Genomic DNA, 26,271 nt, shown 5'->3' with positions numbered 1-26,271 from the left:
TGGAACATGTACTATGAGTTGAAAAGTTCCTCTGGCACCACTATTTGCATTGCAGCCACTTGATAAACATTTTTATAATTGAACAAAGAAACATTGCATTAAGAATATTTCAGTTGATTCCCTGTTTATTTATCTTAGCTTAGCTAACCTCTAATGGTTTTTGAGCATGTGAGACAGTATTGAGAAGTCACTCTTGATGCAAAGGTAAATTAACTTTATTTCTATCACCGAATTAAAGAGACAGTTATAGACTGCACAAAACACATGAAAATGCTTGCAACAAATTTCAGAAAAACATTCAACAACAACAACTTGCATTTATGTAGTGCCTTTAACGTAGTAACAGGTCCCAAGGCACTTCACAGGTGCGATTATCAAACAAAATTTGACACCGAGCCGCGTAAGGAGATATTAGGACAGGTGATAAACAGCTTGGTCAAAGAGATAGGTTAAGGAGTGTCTTAAAGGAGGCGAGAGAGGTAGAGTGGCAGAGAGGTTTAGGGAGGGAATTCCAGAGCTGAAGGCCTAGGCAGCTGAAGGCATGGCCGCCAATGGTCGAGCAACGAGAATCGGGGATGCGCAAGAGGCCAGAATTGGAGGAATGCAAAGACGTCAGAGGGTTGTAGGGCTGGAGGAGGTTACAGGGATAGGAAGAGACAATGCCATGGAGCTACTTGAACACATGGATGCGAATTTTAAATTTGAGGCGCTGCTGGACCAGGAGCCAATGTAGGTAAGTGAGCACAGGGGTGATAGGTGAACAGAACTTGGTGCGAGTTAGGACACAGGCAGCAGAGTTTTGGATCAGCTCAAGTTACGGAGAGTGCAAGGTGGGAGGCCAGCCAGGAGAGAATTGGAATAGTCAACTCCACCACACATTAAGCACAAACTGCCACAGCATAAAAATTACTGCACATTATTTTTGGAACACGTCCCTACTATGGATTGATGCTCAGGCTCTGTCCCCAGCAGTTGCCGTTTCCTTCCATATTAAAAAATATACACTCACTGACATGAATCAGTCATTCATGAAAGAAAGACGTATGAAATAATACTGAGTGGGCTGCGGGTGGCGCTGTCCAGGGAGAGTATAAATACTCGGGCATGGGCCCAGCTTGCGCAGGACATTCTTAACAGGAACTAGTGAAGGACACAACTAGACCTCCATGTTGTAAAACAGTTGATTAAAGCTTTGTTTAATGCTTAGACCATGTGCCTAGTCGTTTTCTTAGGTCACTCGCCCAATGGCTTAAAGAGTTTATCCAGCAAACAGCTGAATCATACTGAATAGGTTCAAACCCCAGCCTGTGCTGACTTAGTAGATCGCAGCTGGGGCTGCAGAGTGTTGCTAAAATAAGTGGCAGCAACAAAAACCTTGGCCGCGATTTTGCCAGCGCTCAACAGACCTGATTGGTGGCGGGTCAGCTGTGAAATTTCAAATGATTGACAACGGGTCAGGAACCTGCTGTTAAAACACACACACCTGCATTTCCCGATGTCGGGTCTGTCAGTGCTGAGTAGACCCGAAAAGTAGCGGCGGGGGATGCAATTCAAATCATTAGTGGCTTGTTTACAGCCATTTAACAATGCTTTTTCCCCAGCTTTTTTACTTTCCCAGGTCTCACATGGGTTTCCAGATATGCCTAGACCTCATCAGTGACACTGAGGTGGGAGGTCAGTGGCCATTGAATCAGCTGATGAGTTGACAGCTTCAAATGTCAACTCAAAGCTCCCAGCTGATTCAGATATGTTCCCTTAAGCAGTAGCATCTCTAAATTGCATTTCCACTACAGGTTCAGGATGCTGCAAGTCTTTACCCAAGTCTCCATGCAGTCTGACCTCAGTACCTCTCCCACAATGAACAGATCGCTTCTGTTAACTTCACTTCACCTGCCATCTATTCCATCAACAAGAGTGCCTTTTATACTTTCTCACATTGGTCCTCAGAATCTGATCACGATCAGCACCAACACCAGCATTACCAGGCACACCAGCTGCACCAACAACAACACCAACCTTCTCTGCAATCACCTGATGCTGCACAGGACAGAGGACATCAGCACCCGACCACATTGCTGCCCGGGACGCCAGGGATAGCCTCACCATGGCCACATTTACTTCACTTGACGATGCACACCCTGGCTGCCACATGATGCACCAGGTTGGCACCACCCCACACCAACAACATAAAGCATCCCTACAATGACCAAGCCATTCCTTTCACACTCATGACCATTGCGGGGGATTACCCTTATGCCTCACCATTCACTGCAACTCACTAAGCCACTTCCAAAGGAGCACACAAACCTGTCCAAGAAAGCAAAGTGTTGAAAATAAAGATTTCAATGTTTGACAGCATATTAACAGAACCTTCACATGATCATTGACTAAAACATACAATTGGCTACCCTTGTGTGTTGTTAGTTGATATGATTGGACTAGGATGAGGGTGAGTGTGAGGGATGGCTAGTGAGATGGGGATGTGATAATGTAGATACGGAGGGATGGGTGGAGGTGCAAGGTAAGTTGGTATGAGTAAGGATGTGCAGGAGTAGGGTAGGGAAGGCAGAGTGATGGGGATGTGATGAGAGGCACAGCAGGATGAGGTTGAGTGTGGCTTTGCAATAACGTTTTATGATCTACTGAGATCATTGAAAGGTTTGCGCCACTGCAGCCTGGTCCTCTTGATGACATCCCTGCTTGTACCCTCCTGTGCAAAGTGTAACCAGACTGTGTTGGTCTCCTGGGGAGGTTTCTTCCGCCCATTGGAAGGGAAGAGAACCTTCCTGTGTGCTGTGACTCCCTCCATCAGCACATGGAGGGAGGCATGGGAGAGCCTGGGTGAGTGCTTGTCAGTGTTTGCAGCACCTCAATGCTTCAAGGGGATCTCGACAGGCTCAGTGAGTGGGCGAGAACATGGCAGATGGAATATAATGCGGATAAATGTGAAGTTATCCACTTAGGTAGAAAAAACAGAAAGGCAGAGTATTTCCTAAATGGTGAAAGATTGGGAAATGCAGATGCTCAAAGGGACCTGGGTGTCCTTTTACATGAGTCACTGAAAGTGAATGTGCAGGTGCAGTAAGCCATTAGGAAGGCAAATGGTATGCTGGCCTTCATTACAAGAGGATTTGAGTACAGGAGTAAAGAAGTCTTACTCCAATTATATAGGGCCTTGGTGAGACCACACCTGGAGTACTGTGTACAATTTTGGTCTCCTTACCTAAAGAAGGATATACTTGCCATAGAGGGAGTGCAACAAAGGTTCACGAGATTGAATCCTGGGATGTCGGGATTGTCGTATGAGAAGAGATTGAGTAAACTAGGCCTGTATTCTCTTGAATTCAGAAGAATGAGAGGGGATCTCATTGAAGCATACATAATTAGCACAGGGCTTGATAGGGTGGATGCTGGGAGGATGTTCCCCTTGGCTGGGAAGTCTAGAACCAGGGGCCTCAGCCTCAGGATAAAGGGTAGGCCATTCAGGACTGGGATGAGAAACATAGAAACATAGAAACATAGAAGATAGGAGCAGGAGTAGGCCAATCGGCCCCTCGAGACTGCTCCGCCATTCAATGAGATCATGGCTGATCATCCAAATTCAGTACCCTGTTCCTGCCTTCTCTCCATATCCCTTAATCCCTTTAGCCTTAAGAATTATATCCAACTCCTTCTTGAATATATTTAATGAATTGGCCTCTACTGCCTTCTTTGGTAGAGAATTCCACAGGTTCACCATTCTCTGGGTGAAGAAATTCCTCCTCATCTCTGTCCTAAATGGCTTACCCCTTATCCTTAGACTGTGACCCCTGGTTCTGGACTCCCCGACCATCGGGAACATCCTTCCAGCATCTAGTCTGTCTAGTCCTGTTAGAATTTTATAAGTTTCGATGTGATCTCCTCTCATTCTTCTAAACTCCAGCGAGTACAAGCCCAATCGACCCAATCTCTCCTCATACGTCATTCCTGCCATCCCAGGGATCAGCCTGGTGAATCTTCGCTGCACTCCTTCCATGGCAAGAACATCCTTCCTCCGATAAGGCGACCAAAACTGCACACAATACTCCAGATGTGGTCTCACCAAGGCCCTGTACAACTGCAGCAAGACATCCTTGTTCCTGTACTCAAACCCTCTCGCTACAAAGACCAAAATACCATTTGCCTTCTTAACCGCCTGCTGCACCTGCATGGTTACATTCAGCGACTGGTGCATAAAGATGCCCAGATCTCGTTGCACTTTCCCTTCTCCCAATCTATTGCCATTCAGATAATAATCTGCCTTCCTGTTTTTGACACCAAAATGGGTAACCTCGCATTTATCCACATTATATTGCATCTGCCATGCTTCTGCCCAATCACCCAACCTGTCCAAATCACCCTGGAGTTTCTCGGTATCCTCCTCACAGCATCCTCGCCCACCCAGCTTTGTGTCATCTGCAAACTTGTAGATATTACATCTAGTTCCCTCATCCAGATCATTAATATATATTGTGAATAGCTGGGGTCCAAGGACCGATCCCTGCGGTAGACCACTAGTGACTGCCTGCCACTCGGAAAAAGAACCGTTTATTCCAACTCTTTGCTTTCTGTCTGCCAACCAGTTCCCTCTCCAAGTCAATACCTTGCCCCCAATCCCATGTGCCTTAATTTTACACGCTAATCTCTTATGCGGGACCTTATCGAAAGCCTTTAAAAAATCCAAATGCACCACATCCACTGGTTCTCCTTTATCTATTTTACCAGTTACATCCTCAAAAAATTCCAGTAGATTAGTCAAGCACGATTTAACTTTTGTAAATCCATGTTGACTTTGTCCGATCCGGTCACTTTTTTCCATGTGCTCCGCTATTACATCATTTATAATGGACTCTAGCATTTTCCCCACTACCGATGTCAGGCTTACCAGTCTGTAATTCCCCGTTTTCTCTCTACCACCCTTTTTGAACAGTGGGGTAACATTAGCTACCCGCCAATCCATGGCTACTGTTCCAGAGTCAATGCATCTACTATTTCTAGGGCCACTTCCTTAAGTACCCTAGGATGTAGATTATCTGGCCCTGGGGATTTATTGGCCCTCAATCCAATCAATTTTAATAACACCATTTCCCTACAAATACTGATTTCTATCAGTTCCTCCCTTTCATTAGACCCTATGTTCCCCGACATCTCTGGAAGGTTATTTGTGTCCTCCTTTGTGAAGACAGAACCAAAGTATGTATTTAATTGGTCTGACATTTCTTTGTTCCCCATTTAAAATTCCCCTGATTCTGACTGCAAGGGACCTACGCTTGACTTCACCAATCTTTTTCTCTTCACATATCTATAAAAGCTTTTACAGTCAGTTTTTATGTTCCCTGAAAGCTTACTCTCATACTCTATTTTCCCCCTCTTAATTAATCCCTTTGTCCTCCTTTGTTGAATCCTAAACTGCTCCCAATCCTCAGGTTTACTGCTTTTTCTGGCCAAGTTTTATGTCCTCTCCTTGGATCTTATGCTATCCCTAATTTCCCTTGTTAGCCACGGTTGAGTCACCTTTTTTGTTTTATTTTTATGCCAAATTGGGATGAACAAATTCTGTAGTTCCTCCATGCGATCTTTGAATGTTTGCCATTGCCCTTCCACCGTCAACCCTTTGAGTGTCATTCCCCAATCAATCCTACCCAACTCGCCCCTCATACCATCGTAGTTTCCTTTATTTAAATTCAGGACCCTAGTCTCTGAGTCAGCTATTTCACTCTCCATCTAAATGAAGAATTCTATCATATTATGATCACTCTGACCCAAAGGGCCTCGCACAACAGGATTGCTAATGAATCCTTTCTCATTACATAATACCCAGTCTAAGATGGCCTGATCTCTAGTTGGTTCCTCGATATATTGGTCCAGGAAACCATCCCGTATACACTCCAGGAATTCCTCCTCCACAGTATTGTTACTAATTTGGTTAGCCCAATCTATATGTAGATTAAAGTCACCCATGATAACTGCTGTGCTCTTATTGCACGCTTCTCTAATTTCCCACTTAATGCCATCCCCGACCTCCGCATTACTGTTTGGAGGTCTATATACCACTCCCACTAATGTTTTCTGCCCCTTGGTATTTTTCAGTTCTACCCATACAGATTTCACATCATCAGAGCTAATATCTTTCCTTTCAACTGTGTTAATCCCCTCTTTAACCAGGAATGCTACCCCACCTCCTTTTCCTTTTTTCCTATCTTTCCTGAATATTGAATACCCCTGGATATTGAGTTCCCAGCCTTGGCCTCCCTGGAGCCATGTTTCCGTAATCCCAATCATATCATATTTGTTTACCTCTATTTGCACAGCTAATTCATCCACCTTTTTATGAATGCTCCTTGCATTAAGACACAAAGCCTTCAGGCTTGTTTATTTAATGCTCTTATATCTTTTAGAATTATTATTTACTGTGGCCATGTTTGATTTAAACCCTTGATTTCTCTGCCTGCCGCTTTTGTCTTTCTCCTTCCTGTCTTTTGCTTTTATCCTTGTTTCCCTTTCCTCTGTCTCTCCACTCAGGTTCCCAACCTCCTGCCATTTTAGATTAAACCCTCCTCCAGAGCACTAGCAAACACTCCCCCTACGACATCGGTCCCGGCCCTGCCCAGGTGCAAACCGTCCGTTTTGTACTGGTCCCACCTCCCCCAGAACTGGTTCCAATGTCCCAGAAATTTGAATCCCTCCCCCTTGCACCATTCCTCTAGCCATGAAGAAATTTCTTCACACAGAGGGTGGTGAATCTTTGGAATTCTCTACCCCAGCGGGCTGTGGAGGCTCAGTCATTGGGTATATTCAAAACAGAACTCGATAGATTTCTGACTAGTAAGGACATCAAGGGATATGGTGATGGGGCCGGTGATTGGAGTTGAGGCAGAAGATCAGCCATGATCTCATTGAATGGCGGAGCAGGCTCGACGGGCCGAATGGCCTACTCCTGCTCCTATTTCTTATGTTCTTATGTAGAACACTGACTGCACAACTGTCAAAGTAAATTTGGGCATGATTCCTTTAAGGAAACCGGCTGATAACTTGTCATAAATGTCGTCATCAGACCCGCTTCCTTCAATTGGCCAGACAAGCCTAATCAGTAGAAAGTCATGTCGGAGGCTGGGATAGAGTCAGTAGCGGGGTCGGGACTCGCCACCAACATCGCCTGCCTCGGATCTGCCGAGGTAGGGAAAATCACAGCCCTAGTGAGGGGAATATTGGCCAAGGTCCTCCATCGTAATCACTGTACAGGCAGCTCCTATTCAAAGTATGCATGTGTGGACGTCAGGTGAGGATAGATTGGGCTGTGTTGTGTTGCCCCATCTAATCAAACAGCCTGCTGAGTCTCACTGCAAAGGCTCACACATGAGTAATGGCCATTATCGCAAGATGCCTGAAGGCAACAAACATCCACAGAACTTCTGGGAAAATTCACTGAGGCTGTACTCCTAGCGTACATTATCACTAGGCAGCAGCATGGGTCAGAGAATTGGAGCTATAGCATTAAAGCTTGTTTTCAACCGACACTTCCAGCTGCATGACGGGATGGTAGTCGTGCTGATTTCTCCCTTGTGTCTTAACACAGAAACCATATATTCAGGAGAGGAGAGTAAAGGAAGAAAATTTAATAAAATAAAGATTACCTCTCTCTCTCTCGTGGGGTGGTAACTGGTGAGTTGCCACAGGGATTGGTGCTGGGGCCTCAACTATTTACAATCTACATTAATGACTTGGATGAAGGGATCGAGTGTAATGTAGACAAGTTTGTGGATGATGCAAAGATGGGTGGGAAAGCAAGTTGTGCAGATGACTCAAAGAACCTGCAAAGGGATATAGACAGGCTAAGTGAATGGGCAAACATTTGGCAGATGGAGTATAATGTGGGAAAGTGCGAGGTTATACACTTTGGCAGGAAAAATAATAAAGCAAATTATTATTGAAATGGAGAGAGATTACAAAATGCTACAGTTCAGAGGGACAGGGGGGTCCTTGTGCATGAAACACAAAAGGTTAGCATGCAGATACAGCAAGTAATGAAAAAGGCAAACGGAATGTTGACCTTTATTCCAAAGGGGTTGGAGTATAAAAGCAGGGAAGTTCTTTTTTTTAATTTGTTTATGAAAGCAGGGCGTCGCTGGCAATGCCAGCATTTATTGCCCATCCCTGGTTTCCCTTGAGAAGGTGGTGGTGAGCTGCCTTCTTGAATCGCTGCAGTCCGTGTGGTGATGGTACTCCCACAGTGCTGTTAGGTACGAAGTTCCAGGATTTTGACCCAGCGATGATGAAGGATTGGCGATATACTTCTAAGTCAGGATGGTGTGTGGCTTGGAGGGGAACTTGGAGGTGGTGATGTTCCCATGTGTCTGCTGCCCTTGTCCTTCTAAGTGGTAGAGGTCGCGGGTTTGGAAGGTGCTGTTGAAGGAGCTTTGGCAAGTTGCTGCAGTGCATCTTGTAGATGGTACACACTGCAGCCACGGTATGAATGTTGAAGGTTGTGGATGGAGTGCCAATCAAGGGGGCTGCTTTATCCTGAATGATGTTGAGCTTCTTGAGTGTTGTTGGAGCTGCACTCATCCAGGCAAGTGGAGAGTATTCCATCACACTCCTTACTTGTGCCTTGTAGATGGTGGAAAGGCTTTGGGGAGTCAGCAGGTGAGACACTTGCCACAGAATACCTAGCCTCTGACTTGCTCTTGCTGCCACGATATGTGGCTGGCCCAGTTAAGTTTCTGGTTAATGGTGATCCCCAGGATGGTGATAGTGGAGGATTCGGCGATGGTAATGCCATTGAATGTCAAGGGATGGTGGTTAGACTCTCATTTGTTGGAGATAGTCATTGCCTGGCACTTCGGTGGCGCAAATTTTACCTGCCACTTATCAGCCCAAGCCTGAATGTCGTCCAGGTCTTGTTGCATACGGGCATGGACTGCTTCATTATCTGAGGAGTTGTGAATGGCGCTGAACACTGTGCAGTCATCAGCGAACACCCCCATTTCTGACCTTATATTGGAGGAAAGGTCATGGATGAAGCAGCTGAAGATGGTTGTGCCTAGGACACTGTCCTGAGGAACTCCTGCAGTGATGTCTTGGGGCTGTGATGATTGACCTTCAACCACCACAACCATCTTCCTTTGTGCTAGGTATGACTCCAGCCAGTGGAGTGTTTTCCCACTGATTCCCATTGACTTCAGTTTTACTAGGGCTCCTAGAACATAAGAACATAAGAAATAGGAGCAGGAGTAGGCCATTCGGCCTTTCAAGCCTGCTCTGCCATTCATTGAGATCATGGCTGATCTTCTGCCTCAACTCCATTCACCGGCCCTATTGCCATATCCCTTAATGCGCATACTAGTCAGAAATCTATCGAGTTCCGTTTTGAATATACCCAATAACTGAGCCTCCACAGCCCTCTGGGGTAGAGAATTCCAAAGATTCACCACTCTCTGTGTGAAGAAATGTCTTCTCATCTCAGTCCTGAATGGCCTACCCCTTATCTAGAGTCTGTATCCCCTGGTTCTAGACTCCCCAAACAAGGGAAACATTCTCCCAGCATCCACCCTATCAAGCCCTGAAATAATTTTGTATGCTTCAATGAGATTCCCTCTCATTCTTCTGAATTCAAGAGAATACAGGCCTAGTTTACTCAATCTCTTCTCATACGACAGTCCCGACATCCCAGGAATCAATCTCGTGAACCTTCATTGCACTCCCTCTATGGCAAGTATATCCTTCCTTAGGTAAGGAGACCAAAATTGTACACAGTACTCCAGGTGTGGTCTCCCCAAGGCCCTATATAATTGGAACGATAGCAAAATACTGCAGATGCTGGAAATCCGAAATAACAACAGAAAATACTGGAAAATCTCAGCAGGCCAGGCAACATCCGTGGAGAGAAATTAGAGTCGACGTTTCGGGTAACCCTTTTTCAAAACTGGAAAGGAAATGAAATAGATCGAAGGCAGAGCTGCGATGGAACAAAAGAAGTAAAGAGACATTAAGAGATATTCAAAACCAGACGAGATAGTAATAGGACTAGTGGAGACACAAGACAGCTCGGATTAGGTGTGAAGTGTACTGGCAGAATGAGAGACAGCTGCCACGTGGGAGAGAGAAAAAAAAGGAAAGGGGGGAAGGGAAAACCCAAAACAAAGGGGTGGAAAAAAATTAACCACCCTCACCTCTTTTTCCGATACATTGATGACTGTATCGGTGCCGTTTCCTGCTCTCACCCCGAACTAGACAATTTCATTCACTTTGCCTCCAATTTCCACCCTTCCCTCACCTTCACATGGTCCATCTCTGACTCTTCCCTTCCCTTCCTCGACTTCTCCGTCTCCATCTCTGGGGATAGGTTATCGACCAATATACACTACAAGCCCACTGACTCCCACAGCTACCTGGACTACACTTCCTCCCACCCCGCCTCCTGTAAGGACTCTATTCCATTCTTCCAGTTTCTCCATCTTCGCCGCATCTGCTCTGACGATGCCACCTTCCACACCAGTGCTTCCGACATGTCTTCCTTTTTCTTCAACCAAGGATTCCCCTCTACCATGGTTGACATGGCCCTCGACCGTGTCCGTTCTATCTCCTGCACTTCTGCCCTCACCCCTGCCCCTCCCTCCCGGAACCACGATAGGGTTCTCCTTGTCCTCACCTTTCACCCCACCAGCCTCCACATTCAACGGATCATCCTCCGCCATTTCCACTACCTCCAAAGTGATCCCACCACCAAACACATCTTCCCCTCCCCCCCCTTCAGCATTCCGTAGGGACCGCTCCCTCCGAGACACCCTAGTCTACTCCTATATCACCCCCAACAGCCCTTCCCCTTCGCCTGGCACCTTCCCGTGCAAACGCAGGAGATGTAACACCTGCCACTATACCTCCCCCCTTCCCACTGTCCAGGGCCCCAAACACACCTTCCAGGTGAAACAGCGATTTACTTGTACTTCTTGCAATCTAGTATACTGTATTCGCTGCTCATGATGCGGTCATCTCTACATTGGGGAGACCAAACGCAGATTGGGTGATCGCTTTGCGGAACACCTCTGTTCAGTCCGTAAGGGTGACCCCAAGCTTCTGGTCGCCTGTCATTTTAATTCACCGCTCCATTCCCACTCGGACCTCACTGTCCTTGGCCTCTTGCATTGTTCCACGGAAACTCAACGTAAACTCGAGGAACAGCACCTCATCTTCCGATTAAGCACTTTGCAGCCTTCCGGACTCAATATCGAGTTCAACAATTTCAGATCATAACCTTGGCCCCTATTATATTTTTACTTATTTTTTTTTCCACCCCTTTGTTTTGGGTTTTCCCTTCCCCCCCCCTTTCCTTTTTTTTCTCTCTCCCACATGGCAGCTGTCTCTCATTCTGCCAGTACACTTCACACCTAATCCGAGCTGTCTTTTGTCTCCACTAGTCCTATTACCATCTCGTCTGGTTTTGAATACCTCTTAATGTCTCTTTACTTCTTTTGTTCTATCGCAGCCCTGCCTTCAATCTATTTCATTTCCTTTCCAGTTTTGAAAAAGGGTTCACCCGAAACGTCGACTCAAATTTCTCTCCATGGATGTTGCCTGGCCTGCTGAGTTTTTCCAGCATTTTCTGTTGTTATTCCTATATAATTGGAGTAAGACTTCTTTACTCCTCTACTCAAATCCTCTTGTAATGAAGGCCAGCATACCATTTGCCTTCCTAATGGCTTGCTGCACCTGCACATTCACTTTCAGTGACTCACGTACAAGGATTCCCAGGTCCCTTTGAGCATCTGCATTCCCCAATCTTTCACCATTTAGGAAATAATCTGCCTTTCTGTTTTTTCTACCAAAGTGGATAACTTCACATTTATCCACATTATATTCTATCTGCCATGTTCTCGCTCACTCACTGAGCCTGTCGAGATCCCCTTGAAGCCTCTTCACATCCTCTTCACAAATGACACTGCCACCTAGCTTTGTATCATCAGCAAATTTGGTAATGTAACATTTAATCCCCTCATCCAAATCATTGATATAGATTGTGAATAGCTGGGGCCCAAGCACCGATCCTTACGGTACCCCACTAGTCACAGCCTGCCGTCCTGAAAAAGACTCGTTTATCCCTACTCTTTCTTTTCTGTCTATTAACCAATTCTCAATCCATGCTAGTATATTACCCCCAATTCCATGTGCCCTAATTTTGGTCACCAACCTCTTCTGTGGGACCTTATCGAAGGCCTACTGAAAATCCAGATACGCCATATCTACCGGTTCCCCTTTGTCTACTCCACTAGTTACATCCTCAAAGAACTCCAATAGGTTTGTCAAACAGGATTTCCCTTTCATAAATCCATGGTGACTCTGCCCAATCTTACTATTAGTTTCTAAGTGCCCAGTTATTGCATCCTTTATAATAGATTCCACCATTTTCCCAACTACTGATGTGAGGCTAACAGGTCTGTAGTTCCCCGTTTTCTCTCTCCCTCCTTTCTTAAATAGCGGGGTTACATTTGCTATGTTCCAATCTGCAGGAACTGTTCCAGAATCTGTAGAATTTTGGAAGATGACAACCAATGCGTCCACTATTCCAATGGCCACCTCTTTCAAAACCCTAGGATGTAGGTCATCCGGTCCTTGGGATTTATCAACTTTTAGTCCCGTTAATTTTGCTAGCACTGTTTTTTTACTAATAATAATTTCTTTAAGTTCCTCATTCTCATCACACCCTTGGTTTTCTTGTATTTCTGGGAGGTTTTTTGTGTCTTCCTCTGTGAAGACAGAAACAAAGTATTTATTTAATTTCTCTGCCATTTCCTCATTCCCCAATATAAATTCTCCTGCCTCTGACTGTAAAGGACCTACATTTACCTTCGCCAGTCTTTTCCTTTTCACATACCTATATAGAAGCTTTTACAATCCTTTTTTATATTTTTCACTAGTTTATACTCATATTCCATTTTCCCTTTCTTTATCAATTTGTTGGTCCCCCTTTGCTGACTTCTAAAAAGAATCCAATCCTTGATGCCAGACTTGGTCAAATGCTGCCTTGATGTCAAGGGCAGTCAATCTCACCTCACCTCTGGAATTCAGCTCCATTGTCCATGTTTGGACCAAGGCTGTAATGAGGTCTGGAGCCGAGTGGTCTTGGCGGAACCCAAACTGGGCATCAGTGAGCAGGTTATTGGCGAGTAAGTGCCGCTTGATAGCACTGTCGATGACACCTTCCATCACTTTGCTGATGATTGAGAGTAGACTGATGGGGCGATAATTGGCTGGGTTGGATTTGTCCTGCTTTTTATGGACAGGACATAACTGGGCAGTTTTCCACATTGTTGGATAGATGCCAGTGTTGTAGCTGTACTGGAACAGCTTGGCTAGAGATGTGGCTAGTTGTGGAGCACCAGTCTGCAGCACGATGGCTGGGATGTTGTCAGGGCCCATAGCCTTTGCTGTATCCAGTTTGCTCAGCCGTTTCTTGATATCACGTGGAGTGAATCGAATTGGCTGAAGAATGGCTTCTGTGATGGTGGGGACCTCGGGAGTAGGCCGATATGGGTCATCCACTCGGCACTTCTGGCTGAAGTTGGTTGCAAACGCTTCAGCCTTGTCTTTTGCACGTGCTGGGCTCCACCATCATTGAGGATGGGGATATTCTTGGAGCCTCCTCCTCCCGTTAGTTGTTTAATGGTCCACCACCATTCACAACTGGATGTGGCAGGACTGCAGAGCTTTGATCTGCTCCGTTGATTGTAGGATCGCTTAGCCCTGTCTGTAGCATGCTGCTTCCGCTTTTTAGCATGCATGTAGTCCTATGTTGCAGCTTCCCCAGGTTGGCACCTCATTTTTAGGTATGCCTGGTGTTGCTCCTGGCATGCTCTTCTACACTCATTGTTGGACCAGGGTTGGTCCCCTGGCTTGGTGGTAATGGTAGAGTGAGGAATATGCTAGGCCATGAGGTTACAGATTGTGGTGGAAAACAATTCTGCTGCTACCCCACAGCGCCTCATGTCTGCCCATCTGTTCTGAATCTATCCCATTTAGCACAATGGTAGTGCCACACAACACGATGAAGTGTGTTCTCAGTGTGAAGATGGGACTTCTTCGCCACAATGACTGTGCGGTGGTCACTGCTACCAATACTGTCATAGACAGATGCATCTGCAACAGGTAATTGGTGATGATGAGGTCAAGTAGGTTTTTCCCTCTTGTTGGTTCACTCACCACCTGTCGCAGGCCCAGACTGGCAGTTATGTCCTTCAGGACTCGGGCAGCTCGGTCAGTAGTGGTGCTACCGAGCCACTCTTGGTGAAGGACATTGAAGTCCCCCACCCAGAGTACATTCTGTGCCCTTGCTACTCTCGGTGCTTCTTCCAAGTGGTGTTCAACATGGAGGAGTACTGTTTCATCAGCTGAGGGAGGGCGATAGGTGGTAATCAGTAGGAGGTTTCCTTGCCCATGCTTGACCTGAAGCTATGAGACTTCATGGGGTCTGGAGTCAATGTTGAGGACTCCCAGGGCCACTCCTTCCCGACTGTGCCACCACCCCTGGTGGGTCTGTCCTGCATGTGGGACAGGACATACCCAGGGATGGTGATGGAGGAGTTCGGGACATTGGCTGAAAGGTATGATTCTGTGAGTATGACTATGTCAGACTGTTGCTTGACTAGTCTGTGGGACAGCTCTCCCAATTTTGGCACAAGTCCCCAGATGTTGGTGAGGAGGACTTTGCAGGGTTGACTGGGTGTGCCGTTGCCGTGTCTGTAGCAGGTGCCGGGTGGTCTGTCTGGTTTCATTCTTATTATTTTGTTGCTAGGCCATTTCAGAGGGCAGTTAAAAGTCAACCACATTGCTGTGGGTCTGGAATCACATATAGGCCAGACCAGGTAAGGACAGCAGATTTCCTTCCCTAAAGAACATTAATGAACCAGATGGGTTTTTACAACAATCCAATAGTTTCATGATTAACATTAATGCTACTAGCTTTTTACTTCCAGATTTATTCAATTAATTTAATTTAAATCCCCCAGCTGCCTTGGTGGGATTTTAACTCACATCTCAGGATCATTAGTCCAGGCCTCTGGATTACTAGCCCAGTGACATTACCACTACACTGCCTTTCCCTTACAAGTGTACAGGATATTGGTGAGACCAAATCTTGAGTACTGCGTACAGTTTTGGTCTCCTTATTTCAGGAAGGATATACTTGCATTGGAGGCAGTTCAGAGATGATTCACTCAGTTAATTCCAGAGATGAGGGGGTTGACTTACGAGGAAAGGTTGAGCAGGCTGGGCCTATACTCATTGGAATTTAGAAGAATGAGAAGTGATCTTATTGAAACATATAAGATACTGGGGGGGCACGACAAGGTAGATACAGAGATGATGTTTCCCCTCATGGGGAAATCTAGAACGTGGGGGCACAGTTTTAGAATAAAGGGTCGCCCTTTTAGAACTGAGATGAGAAGGAACCTGTGGACTTCTCTGCCCCAGAGAGCTGTGGAGGCTGGGTCATTAAATACATTTAAGGTGGAGATAGACAAATTTTTGCAAGATAAGGGAGTGAAGGGTTATGGGGAGTGGGTGGGGAAGTGGCTTTGAGCCCAAGATCAGCCATGATCTTATTGAATGGCAGAGCAGGCTCGAGGGGCCAAGTGGCCTATTCCTGCTCCTATTTCTTATGTTCTTATGTTCTCTCTCTCTCTCTCTGTCTAATTATATATACATATGTCCTATAAAGCAAATATGAAGTGATGGTTGAGACCTATAAGTCAAGCCATTGTTTTTCCAGTCATAGAAATGATGGAATAACAAATGAGTGGAATAACCTTCTCAGCTTTTGGTAGTGTAATTAGCTTGATGGGCCTTCAATAACCACAAAACTAGAAGTTATAGACTTAAACAAGTTGGCTTTTAATCACTAAGATCAGAGCTAACATCTCAACACGCCGACTGGTTCACAGGAATGAGTCATACAGATCCTGGGATCTTTATGTACGAGAAGTCAGGGGTGGAGCCAAGAGCCAAGACCTGGAACCTCCCAGGTTAGTCGGGAAAGAGGAAGTGAAACTATACACAGTGGGGGAGGGTAATATACATGAGTGCAAAACGAATACAGGATCAAGACAAACAGATTTCATTACATTCACCCCTTCTATAGATTTAGTCCATCGGGGTAATGTTTCTTAAAAGTTGGTATAAGTGAGGCTGTCAGGAGGTTTTGCAGTTCTCAGTGATCGGCGCAAAGCCGGTTGGGGTGCCTCTAGGGGAGTGGATTCTGGTTCCTCCGCTGTCCGGGCCTCCGCAGTGTCTTCCAGGTTATCTGCAGTGTCCTCCAGGTTAAAGTTGTGTATTGATACCTCTGGGCGTCCTGTCTCTTTGTAGTGTAGGTCTTCATCGGGTAGTCTCCCATCGTTCTCTCCGCTCCCCGAGGGAGCGAGGTCTTTTATGGAAACAGTGTCCTCTCGCCCGTCAGAGTATTTGATATAGGCGTACTGAGGGTTTGCATGGAGGAGCTGTACCTTTTCCACAAGGGGGTCCGTTTTATGGCCTCTCACGTGCTTCCGCAATAGTACTGTCCCCGGAGATGTCAGCCACGCAGGTAGAGATATGCCCGAGGTGGATTTCCGGGGGAAAACGAACATCTTTTCGTGAGGGGTAGCGTTAGTGGCAGTACATAACAGAGACCTTATGGAGTGGAGCACGTCTGGGAGGACTTCCTGCCAGCGGGAGGTCGGAAGGCCTTTTGACTTTAAGGCTAACGTGACAGCCTTCCAAACAGTAGCATTCTCCCTTTCCACTTTCCCATTACCCCGGGGGTTGTAGCTAGTGGTTCTGCTAGTGGCTATCCCCTTCGAGAGCAAGAACTGGTGCAGCTCGTCACTCATGAATGACGTCCCCCTATCGCTGTGTATGTAGTTCGGCATGCCAAACATGCAGAATAGATTGCAGAGACACTTGATGACCGTGGCACTGGTCATGTCTGAGCAGGGAATGGCGAAGGGGAAGCGGGAATATTCATCAATGATATTGAGGAAGTATACGTTACGGTCGGCAGAGGGAAGGGGTCCCTTGAAGTCCAGACTTAGGCGCTCGAATGGCCGTGCGGCTTTGATAAGGTGTGCACGGTCAGGCCTGTAGAAACGAGGTTTGCATTCCGCACAGATGCGGCAGGCTCTGGTCATTGCCCTGACCTCCTCAATGGAGTGGGGCAGATTGCGGGACTTTATAAAATGGTATAGTCGGGTGACCCCTGGGTGACAGAGGTCATTGTGGAGACCCTGTAATTTGTCCGTATGAATGCTGGCACACATTCCCTGCGATAGGGCGTCTGGGGGTTCATTAAGGGATCCCGGCCTGTACATAATATCATAGTCGAACGTGGATAGTTCGATCCTCCACCTGAGTATTTTGTCATTCTTGATTTTCCCCCTTTGATTGTTATTAAACATGAAAGCCACCGACCGCTGGTCGGTGAGCAGGGTGAAACGTTTGCCGGGTAGGTAGTGTCTCCAGTGCCGCACTGCCTCCACTATAGCCTGTGCCTCCTTCTCGACAGAAGAGTGCCTGATTTCAGGTCCCTGAAGGGTTCGGGAGAAGAAGGCCACAGGTCTCCCAGCCTGATTGAGGGTCGCAGCTAAGGCAAAGTCTGACGCATCGCTTTCGACTTGAAAGGAAATTCATTCGTCCACTGCACACACTGCAGCCCTTTCAATGTCCTGTTTAATACTGGTGAAAGCCTCCCGAGCTTCGGCTGATAGTGGGAAGGACATCGATTTAATGAGGGGTCGGGCCTTATCAGAGTAATTGGGCACCCATTGGGCATAATACGAAAAAAATCCCAGGCACCTTTTTAAAGCTTTGGGATTGTGTGGCAGGGGCAGTTCCTTTAGGGGGCGTAATCGGTCAGGGTCTGGTCCAATTACCCCATCTTCCACCACACAGCCGAGGATACAGAGACGGGTTGTGTTGAAGACACATTTGTCTTCGTTGTAGGTTAGATTCAGCTTTAGGGCAGTTTTTAAAAATCTCGCATGATTTAGATCGTGGTCTTGCTGGTTGTGCCCGCAGATAGTGACATTGTCCAGATAGGGGTAGGTAGCGTGTAGTTTATTCTCGTCAACCATGCGGTCCATCTCACGTTGGAAGACCGAGACTCCATTTGTTACCCCGAAGGGCACTCTGAGAAAATGGTAGAGGCGCCCGTTCGCCTCGAAGGCGGTGTATGGGCGGTCCTCCGTTCCAATGGGGAGCTGGTGATACGCGGATTTGAGGTCGATAGTCGAGAAGACTCGGTATTGCGCAATCTGGTTGACCATTTCTGATATGCGTGGTAAAGGGTAGGCGTCCGGCTGGGTATAAATATTAACAGTCTGGCTGTAGTCAATTACCATCCGTTTCTTTTCGCTATTTTTAACTATGACTACTTGGGCACGCCACGGGCTGGTACTGCATTCAATAATGCCTTCCCACAGGAGCCTGTCCACTTCCACCTTGATAAAGTGTCTGTCTTCCAGACTGTACCGTCTACTTTTGGTCGCTATGGGCCTACAGTTCGGAGCGAGATTAGCGAATAAAGAGGGCGGGCTGATTTTTAAGGTTGATAGGCCACAGACTGTGAGTGGCGGCTGGGACCCGCCATATGCTAGCGTGACACTTTCGTGGTGGCACTGGAAGTCCAGGCCCAAGATTACATTAACACAGAGTTCTGGCATCATGAGGAGTTTAAAATCCTTGTAGTCCGTGCCTTTTACAGTCAGTGTTACCACACAGTAGCCCAAAATGTCCGAAGTGTGGGGCTTAGCAGCCATAGCAATTCTGCTCCGTGTAGGGGTTACCGTTAATGATTGCCGCCGTACCAGGCTAGGGTGGATAAAACTCTCGGTACTCCCACAGTCAATTAAACATTTCGTTAAATTCCCGTTTACCTGTATGTCCATCATGGATTTTGTCAACGGGTGTGGCCTGGATTGATCCACTGTGATCGAAGCCACTGTTGGGCTCTGGGCGGCCGTTGAGTCGGGAAAAGATGGCGGATCCCAAGATGGCGGCCCGCACGGCACGCACGAGACGGTGACAGAGTTGGAAATCGGATTCCCCCTGCAGACTTTGCTAAAATGCCCCCTTTTCTTACATTTGAAGCATGTAGCGTCCTTCACTGGGCATCGTTGTCTGGGGTGCTTGGCCTGGCCGCAGAAGTAGCATTTCGGGCCTCGAGACATTGCCGCTGTAGTAGGACTCCTGGGTGAACTTCTGTGTGGGGACTCCGGCGGCGTAGAGCTGGTCTGAGACCTGGATGGGGAAGATGGCTGATTCCAAGATGGCGGCCCCCTCGGCGCGCATGAGGCGGTGAGGGCCGCATGGCCGGAAGAATAAGAATCAGAGTTTTTCTGGGTCACGTCCAGCGATCGCGCAGTGGCCACTGCCTTTTTTAAGTCCAGGACCTCCTTCTCCAGCAGTCTCTGCCGGATATAATTCGCTTTGAGGCCCGTGATGAAGGAATCGCGGACCAATTCGTCAGAGTACGAGTTGGCCGTCACGGCCTTGCAGTTACAGTCCCGGACCAGGTCCTTTAGGCCCAATAAGAAATCGTCCATTGATTCCTCTGGTCGCTGCCTGCGTGTAGCCAACAGTTGTCTGGCGTACACTTCGTTTACCGGCCTCTGGTATTGGGCCTTCAGGATAGTGATGGCCTCCGTGTAAGAGGTGGCATCCCGGATGAACGAATAAATCCGAAGACTTACGTGAGTAGTCAGTAGACTCAGCTTATCTACCTCGCTAGCGGATGAGGCCCCCGCGAAGAGTTCGAAGCATTTGAGCCAGTGTCCAAATTGATTTGATGCTTCAGCAGAATGTGGATCCAAGTCCAGACGCTCTGGTTTTAGGAGTTGATCCATCCTAGTATTCTTTAGTGATTAAAATTGATGGGCCTTCAATAACCACAAAACTAGAAGTTATAGACTTAAACAAGTTGGCTTTTAATCACTAAGATCAGGGCTAACATCTCAACACGCCGACTGGTTCACAGGAATGAGTCATACAGATCCTGGGATCTTTATGTACGAGAAATCAGGGGCGGAGCCAAGAGCCAAGACCTGGAACCTCCCAGGTTAGTCGGGAAAGAGGAAGTGAAACTATACACAGTGGGGGAGGGTAATATACATGAGTGCAAAACGAATACAGGATCAAGACAAACAGATTTCATTTCATAGCTTTCAGTCATTTCTAAAACATTTGGGACTACTGTAGCCCATTATAGCCTTAAATAGAGCTCATGCAATATTTCTGATTGATTTGAGACAAGGATAAAAGTTCAATATATATTTAACATGAGTTCTTTGATACACAAAATACATTTTGTTTCATTGAATGGGATGTAAAAGAAATTAACGAAACTCCTGAAAGTCTAGAGTTTTAAATTCCCTAGCGGGAATTTCAATTACAGGGATTCTCATTTGAAGAGCTAAAGGTAGGTTTTTCAACTCTGTGCATCTGGCAGGGAGCTTCGTGCGCTGGGAATCTATATTGTGAATCCAAGCATTGAGGTCAGTAGACCTTGCAGGGTTTTTCTGTCCATTAATTTTAATAACATTATTTACAGACTACCTTTAAAACATCCCAAAACGTTTCACAGAGGCATTGAGAAAAGCACGGCTGACAGAAAATTGTGCAGGGTCCTGTTGACTCATAGGCACAAGAGTAAGCCATTCAGTCCATCAATTCAGCTCTACCATTCAGTTAGATCATAGCTGATCTGTTCCTCAACTCTATTTACCCGCCCTCAGCTCCACATCCCTCAATAACCTTAACTAACAAATATCTATTGATCTTAGTTTTTTAATGATGTGGAGATGCTGGTGTTGGACTGGGGTGGACAAATGTAAGAAGTCACACAACACCAGGTTATAGTCCAACAGCTTTATTTGAAATCATAAGCTTTCGGAGCGCTGCTCCTTCGTCAGGTGACGAAGGAGCAGCGCTCCGAAAGCTTGTGCTTTCAAATAAAGCTGTTGGACTATAACCTGGTGTTGTGTGACTTCTTAGTTTTTTAAGGGAGAGAGTTCTATATTTCCACTGCTATTTGTGTGAAAAGTTCTTCTTGATTTCACTCCTAAATGGCCTGGCTCTAATTTTAAGATTTAGGCCCTCTTACAGTCATAGAGTCATAGGCCTAGAAATTCAGTTGGCGCCGCGCCAGGGCTTTAGCGCCGGAAAGTTAGCGCCGGCGCTAAGTCCCGCTGCACGCGTCAAAAATTCAGTAGCGTCGCGCCCAAACGGCTGCCGGCGCTACTGAAGGGTGTTTGCGCCTGAAAATGGGCGCTACCTGCCGCATTGCGGCGCTATTCCGGCGCTGCGGCGCCCGATGCGGTGCGGCAGGCTCGGGAAGTGCAGGCCTCCTCCTTCAGTTAAGGAGGAGCTGCCTGCACCCGCCCGCTGGCCAGTAAAATCTTCACAAAAATGAGCCCGGCACCTCGGGGAAGTGCCGGGCTCGCAGCCCAGAAGCATCTGTTCCGCGGGGGGGAGGTGGAGGAGTCCGGGGAGGGAGGTGCGGGCAGGCGGCCGGTGGGAAAGCGGCCGGCCGCCGCGCGACCTTAATGCGCCGGCGCAAACTCCTGTAAGACTCGGTTGCCAGAGTCTTAGTTGCGGCTGCCACGGGCGAGGCGGCCGCAACTCAATTTCGGCGCTGGGGCCCGTCACCACGGCAACCGGGACGCTGCGCACACCGATGACGTCATCGGTGCCGGCGCAGCGCAACCGGTCTACCGCCGATGGTAGGGCCCCAGGGAATTTCTGAACCGGCTGTAAGTCCAGCGCAATGACCTCTAGCGCCGCAAAATGGGTGCAAAGCCCACTCAATTTCTAGGCCATAGAGTTTTACAGCGCAGAAAGAGGCCCTTCGGCCCATCGTGTCTGCGCCGTCCATCAATCCCTGTCCAGCCTAATCCCATTTTCCAGCATTTGGTCCATAGCTTTGTATGCAATGGCATTTCAAGTGCCCATCCAAATGCTTCTTGAATGTTGTGAGGGTTCCTGCCTCTACCACCCTTTCAGGCAGTGAGTTCCAGCTTCCAACCACCCTCTGGGTGAAAAAGTTCCTCCTCAAATCCCCTCTAAATCTCCTGCCCCTTACCCTGAATCTATGCCCCCTTGTTATTGAACCCCCTACTAAGGGGAAAAGTTCCTCTTTATCTACCCTATCTATGCCCCTCATCATTTTGTACACCTCAATCAGGTCCCCCCTCAGCCTCCTTTGCTCCAAGGAAAACAACCCCAGCCTGTTTAGTCTTTCTTCATAGCTGAGGCGCTCCATCCCAGGTAACATCCTGGTGAATCTTCTCTGCACCCTCTCCAAAGCAATTACATCCTTCCTATAGTGAGGCGACCAGAACTGCACACAGTACTCCAGCTGTGGCCTCACCAGCGTTTTGTACAGCTCCATCATAACCTCCCTGCTCTTATATTCTATGCCTCTGCTAATGAAGGCAAGTATCCCATATGCCTTTTTAACCACCTTATCTACCTGTTCCGCTGCCTTCAGGGATCTATGTACATGTACACCAAGGTCCCTCTGACCCTCTGTACTTCCTAGGGTCCTACCACTCATTGTGTATTCCCTTGCCTTATTTGTCCGTCCAAAATGCATCACCTCGCACTTTTCCGGGTTAAATTCCATTTGCCACTTTTCCGCCCATCTGACCAACCCGTTAATATCGTCCTGTAGCCTGAGGCTTTCCTCCTCGCAATTTACCACCCCACCAATTTTCGTGTCATCCGCGAACTTACTGAGCATACCCTTTACATTCTCATCCAAATCATTAATGTAGATCACAAACAGCAAGGGACCCAGCACCGATCCCTGAGGTACCCCACTGGACACAGGCTTCCAGTCACAAAAGCAACCTTCGACCATCACCCTCTGCCTCCTGCCACTCAGCCAGTTTAGGATCCAACGCGCCAAGGCCCCCTGGACCCCATGGGCTCTTACCTTCTTGACCAGTCTCCTATGCGGGACTTTGTCAAAAGCTTTACTGAAGTCCATGTAAACCACATCCACAGCATTTCCCTCATCCACACACCTAGTCACCCCCTCGAAAAATTCAATCAGATTTGTCAGACATGATTTACCCTTGACAAAGCCATGCTGACTATCCCCGATTAATCCTTGCCTCTCCAAGTGGAGACTAATTTTGTCCCTCAGAATTTTTTCCAATAATTTCCCTACCACAGATGTTAGGCTCACTGGCCTGTAATTCCCTGGTTTATCACTGCTACCCTTCTTGAATAATGATACTACATTAGCTGTTCTCCAGTCCTCTGGTACATCCCCTGTGGCCAGAGAGGTTCTGAAAATTTGTGTCAGAGCCCCTGCAATCTCCTCCTTTGCCTCACACAACAGCCTGGGATACATCTCGTCCGGGCCTGGGGATTTATCCACTTTTTGGCCTGCTAAAACCGCTAGTACCTCCTCCCTCTCGATGCTAATATGTTCAAGTATGTCACAGTCCCCTTGCCCGACTTCTATGTCTACATCGTCTTTTTCCATAGTGAACACAGAGGCAAAAAATTCATTTAAAACCCCACCTACTTCATCTGGCTCTACACACAGCTTGCCACTTTGGTCCCTAATGGGCCCTACCCTTTCCCTGGTTATCCTCTTGCCCTTAATATACTTATAAAAGATCTTAGGATTTTCCTTTATTTTGCTCGCCAGTGTTATTTCATGGCCCCTCCTCGCCCTCCTAATTTCCTTTTTAAGTATGCCCCTGCACCTTTTATACTCCTCTAGGGCTTCCTCCGTCTTTTGTCTTTTGTAACTGCCAAAAGCCCCCCTTTTTTTCCTAATGCATTTTTGTATATCCCTTGTCATCCAAGGTTCCCTTTGCTTGTTGGTCCCACCCTTGACCTTTACAGGAACATGTTGGTGTTGTGCTCTCTCTATTTCCCTTCTGAAAGCCTCCCACTGTTTTGATGTGGATTTTCCTATAAGTAGCTGCTCCCAGTCCACTTTGGCCAGATCCTGCCTTATCTTATTAAAATCGGCCTTCCCCCAATTTAGAACCCTTATTTCCGGGCCGTCTTTTTCTTTTTCCATGACCACCTTAAATCTCACCGAATTATGGTCACTATCGCCAAAATGCTCCCCTACAGACACTTCCACCACCTGCCCGGCTACATTCCCTAGAATTAGGTCCAGTACCGCCCCCTCTCTTGTAGGACTTTCTACATGTTGCTCTTGATCTGGATTCCCCCACCAGAGGAAATTGTTTCTCTGTACCTACCCTATCGAATCCCTTTATCATTGTAAATACCTCAATTAGATCACCCCTCAACCTTCCAAACTCAAGGGAATACAAAACAGGTTTATGTAACTTGTCCTCATAATTTAACCCTTTAACCCTGGTATAATTCTGCTGAATCGATGCTGCACCCCTTCTAAGTTCAATATATCCTTCCTGAGGTTTGGTGCCCAAAACTGAACGCAGATGGGGTCTGACAAAAACTCTTTACAACTGAAGCATCACATCCACCCTTTTGTATTTCTACCTTCTTGAAATAAAGGCCAAGATTCCATTAGCCTTTTTCATTACTTTTTGCATTTGTGCATGAGATTTTAGTGATTTGTGATTGAATTCCATCTGGCATAGTTTTGCCCACTCTTGGTGGGTAATTTTGACTTTTGGGAGATAGTGTAAAATGGGCAATAATGATTCAGTTATACATCTTTCCTTGATTGTCAATTCAACGAGTGGCTGATCCAATATTGAAGAAAGGGTTTTTTTTGGTGTGGGGTTCGTGTCTGGCCAGTCAGGCATATCTGAGCTGCTCCAGGCCCCGTGCTGTTTCGAATCGCTCCCCTTTCTGGTTCTGACCGCCGGACTTATTTCAGTAGCGATGTAGACAAAACGAGACTCGTGGTTGGGTGCAAAGAAGACCAGTATTTTATTGAAATAAAGAATAAATTGCTATACAGTGAAAATAATAATGAATACAGCACACTTGCACACTTTTACTTAACGGGGAGGAGAGAAAACGGACACATCGAGGGAAAATTGACCACAAATGACAATGTAACAAAATTCCCCTTTAATTCCCACCCCTTATACCTATCTAGGTTGCCTTGTAATGGGCCAGAAAGTTTATGCTCACCAGTAAACACCTGCTCCGTGCCCCTGCGGTCTGCCTTTTTATTCTTCACCGCCCTGAAGTAGAGATACCCCAGTAATTCAAAAGTAACTGCTGGTATTCCACTTCTTTGGGTGGCCTGCTGAGCTGTTCCTCTTGTAGGCAGGGCACTGGAGGCAAGGTGAGAGAGAGAATGGGTTCCTGAGGGGCTATCTTTATACCCCATTAGGAGCCCTTATCTTCGCGCCCAAATCTGGATGTATCTGGGCTCACACAAAAGGGACCAATCTGTCCCCATTGACTTTAATGGGTTTGAATGCGTTTCCCATTCGTTTAACTGGTTTGAATGGAGCTATCTCAGTTCAAAATGCCCCACTGATTTCTCAAGTGCTGGACAAACAAATCCTTAAGTGTTCCGTAAACAGTCCTTTGTCCTGCGGTTACCTTCCAACCGCAATTGATTGACAGCTTCAAGTGCTTAAGCCCTTGAGTCAACACTGTTGAGAGCTCATGTAAACAAAGTTCTTTGTTCCATGTTGACTTCCTAAACTGCAGTTGATTGACAGTTTAAATACCTAAACATATTCACACAGGCTGGTATTTCTTCCAATCCTTTGTCAGCCAGTGATGGGAGATATTCATACAGGCTGTCTTTCTCCTTTGCATGAGACCTGACAGCCATCTTTGATGCCCTGGGTTTTTAAGGTACATTCCAACCAGGTTTTCTTTAATCAAATAATCTTCGGGGGCTGCCGAAAGTTTCCGAAATTTTGCAAACCTTACACTCCTCCCTTGGATACTGAAACTTGCTTGCAGTATCCTGTTTAAGGTGAGCAAAGATTTCTGAACCCCCACAAACAACCTTCCCTTGTACTTATCTATATCTATCTCTGATCCCTCGACACCTCCATCCCCTTACCCAGAGAGAATTGCAGTACATGGTAGGCATCTATCGATAGAAAACCATGATTAGTTCCAATAATTCAAGCACAGAGGGGGTCCAATGCCCCTGCACCACTGATTATTTACAATAATTCAAGCATGGAGGGGTCCAATGCTCCTGCACCACTTGTGACATAGTTTTAACATGATACAACATCTTTAATGAGGTTACCACCAAGCCAACCATATCTGTTAAAGATACAAATGGAAGAAAATGAG

Source organism: Somniosus microcephalus, chromosome 1 (assembly GCF_052327205.1).
Source record: "Somniosus microcephalus isolate GS21.2 chromosome 1, FLI_Smic_1.0, whole genome shotgun sequence".
NCBI classification, from domain to species: Eukaryota; Metazoa; Chordata; class Chondrichthyes; order Squaliformes; family Somniosidae; genus Somniosus; species Somniosus microcephalus.
This window is presented reverse-complemented; position numbering follows the sequence as displayed.